The sequence below is a fragment of the Aplysia californica genome, unplaced genomic scaffold, assembly GCF_000002075.1.
Source record: "Aplysia californica isolate F4 #8 unplaced genomic scaffold, AplCal3.0 scaffold01550, whole genome shotgun sequence".
NCBI lineage: Eukaryota > Metazoa > Mollusca > Gastropoda > Aplysiida > Aplysiidae > Aplysia > Aplysia californica.
The window spans coordinates 12,487-15,736 of record NW_004798820.1 but is presented as its reverse complement, the minus strand read 5'-3'; the positions used below and the strand labels follow the sequence as shown (position 1 = coordinate 15,736).

The following is a 3,250-nucleotide window of genomic DNA, read 5'->3' as shown; positions in this document are numbered from 1 at the left end:
AGAAGTCTACCTTTCGTTTTTTGGCTGCAGCAAAGGTGTCCATTATTCTGTTGACGAAGTTGGGGATGTTGTCAGAGATGTCCTTGTGGATCGACGTATAAACGTCAACGTGATTACTCGGATTTTGTATTTCTCTAAATGTTCTGTTGAGTTTTTCGTCCTCCAGAGTTGAATGAGGCCCTCGATTGTACGACACTGAGAGGACTTAAATGTTTCATTGCAATAGAATATTTGAAATTCTGTTTGTAACTTGAAAAACAGTAGCTTTCTGCTATACAATCCAACAGAACTGTAGGAAAAGAATTTTGATAGTCTTGGAATTTGGAGGGATCGACGAATAGCAGTGTATTGATTTTGTTTTGCTTCCAGAAACTGTCAACAATTTGAGAAACTATTATGTCACAGGCCTGCTTTGCAACAATTTCGTTGGTGTTGTAACGTCTGCGCCTCTTGGAAGCGTGTTTCTCTGTGGTCTGTTTTGTTGATAGAACGCGTATAATGTTTCTGATTTCATTGACGGCTACTTTAAACGTGTCTAGAGCTTGTTAGGTTGCTATGGGCGTTGTACTTCTGTGTTAGAGGATCCCATAAACAGCGTCAACGCGCGTGAACATTTTGTTGAAAAAGTGCAAAAAGAAGAGAAATGTTTCGCTCTTTAATACATCCAAGACATCATCGTGGATGGAATTATCGTCCCACTGCTCACACTGAATGTCTGCAAGACAAAGCTGGATCTCTCCTTTCCAAATGAAGACTGTGCTAATTAGTCGAGGCTGGAAATTCCACTTTGTTTCAGACGGCCATGGAATATTCCGGTGACAAACGCGTCTGAGAACGCCGATGAATTTTGTAGAGTGGGCAACAAATGTCGAAGAGCCTGCAGTGTTAGCGAAAAATATCCTGCAGTCTGATATGCTCTGTACAAGCGTGCTTTAAAAGAAGATTGAACTGATGCCCAATGAACAAAGACAGCATAAGGGAAACATTGGCGCATCTGAGTCTGTACACCAGAGACTCTCCCGCTCATTCCAGCTGCCCCATCGTAGGTTTGGCAGATCAGCTTCTCCTCCACGCGGAATTGTTCTTGGCTAAAGCTTCGTTTAGGGTTGAAACGAGCCCTGATAAAGTTCTGTCTTGGGCTTCAAAAAACTTCAGAAACCGCTCTACCCGTTTTTCGTCCTTAATTTACCTCAGAATGGTCACACACTGTGACAAATGACCAACATGAGCTGCTTCGTCAGTCTGGACAGAAAGAAAGTTGACAGAGTTTTTGTCTTTATTCACTTCTTGAAGGTATATTTTGAAAATACAGTCCAGCACTTCGTTTTGTATTATTTTGGAAGTACATTTTGCAACAGTAGCGCTCTGTAGATGATCAAACAGTATCCGGCCAGTGTCACCGTCTCTGTGCAGCAAATCCAGAAAGACACCCCTGTTCCCTGACAAATCGCCTTTTCGTGACCGCGAAGGGCGAGTTGGTGAGTTCTATAAAACAAAATACACCCGATGACCTTACACACTATGTGCCTGTTCTTTCTCACCAGTTCGTGATTGTGAGACGTTGCAATGCGCTGACCAACGACTAGCTGCGCTGCTATGTCTACTTGTCCGAAAGTATGATACTTAACGGCTTTGTTTACGTGCGCTCTTGATGACTCGTGACTTTAATGCGTTGTTTCACATGGACAAGATCAGTAAAACCTGTCTTAGACTACTTGGGGTCCTCGGTTCCAAAAAGCAGACAGGAGAAACAGTACTTGTGATCCTTATTGAAAACGCTATTGCACTTTTTTGTTGCTTATGTTATTTTTGTATCTTTTGGTTGGTGCGGTCCTAATTCTTTCTCTCTCTCCATGTCACTTTGGTCTAGAGAACGCAATTTATTTGCAAGCAAAATATCAACTTCATTAATACTGCATTTGAATTACACACCCAGGTAATGAATCTTTCACTACTACACCATTCCATGTAAGGCTCTTTTAACACAGTGACCTAAATACTTTATGTTGACCTCGCTCAAGTTCAAGATTACAGAGGTGGGGCCAGAGATATAAATGACAAGACAATGGACCAATCGCACATCACTATGAGCACTCAGGTGCATTGCTCCGAAGCTATCATAATACGGGCATTGAATTGTGTAGGCTATCGTGAACTAGTCTGAGATCGTGTTATTTTTAGACTGCCTCTATGGGCTTTGGTCGGCTGGTGCACATTGAGATTGTGCCGCCTTATTAATATTTATGAACTAAAAAACTCGGTCAAAACGTCATCGTTGTTTGGATCAGCCCATAGAGCATTTTCCGAGATAGATTACACCACTGAACAATTGGGTGAAGAGCGAGAAGTTGACATGGCTATTGTAGTAGATCTGTGCTACAGATACACTGATGACGGATTGGGCTGTGGCGAGGAACTTGTGTGGACAATCTATGGGATAGATGGATGTTACAGGCTCTGCTTTTGTCTCTGTGTGTCTGTGTGGGTGTTATGTGCATTCACAGTTTTGGGCGTCTGTGAACGACTATGCTCTATAGGCCACCGCCTCTCGTGCGAACGGTGTGTGTTTGACCAGAAGTGGTCGTTTTGTCAGGGGATTTTAAATTCTGATTCTCTACAGGTCCTAACAGATGGGTTATTTTCACCCTTGACATCAAAAAGGCCTTAGGGACATGTGATTTCCACGCCTTGTGTAAAACTGACGACATGAGTTGGTGGTGAGGAAATGTTCAGTACAAATAGTTCTCTGCTCTTTACTAATCTTAACCATGATCTCAGCTGGCAAAGGAAACTTGAGAAAAACTATCTGCACCCTTCTGTTGGCCTGTCAGACTACTGTAGTTTGCAACATGGCGCGATCGTTGGGATTTTAGTGGTAGACCTAATGCGAACTAGTTCGTCATGCTACACAAATGGGGACATAGCTGAAAACGCGATGTGTAGATAAAAACAAATCTGAGGATTTGTCCAAAATGAAAAAGGTCAAATTTCTTCTGACTCCAAAATCTTGTGTACAAACTTGAAGCACAAAAGTCAGTGTGGAGGAAAATGTTTACACCGACAGAAAGTAAACTTGTTGTTTTTGTATCACACTGTTCTTGACAATAAGTTGTGCCACGAATTTTTGACTGCACTATATAGTGCTTTGTCCCTTTACTGACACTATTTTGTGTTTTTCACTCCTCCCTCTTCCTCTTCCTCTCCCCTCCTCCCCTCCCCTCCACTCCACCCCCTCCACCTCTGCTCCCCC

At 42.7% G+C, this 3,250-nt stretch overlaps 1 protein-coding gene across 1 annotated transcript in view; it reads left to right on the top strand.

Annotated features, from left to right (window-relative positions):
- Apoa (octopamine receptor) overlaps window positions 1-3,250 on the top strand; it is a 7,944-nt gene that overhangs the window by 3,707 nt on the left and 987 nt on the right.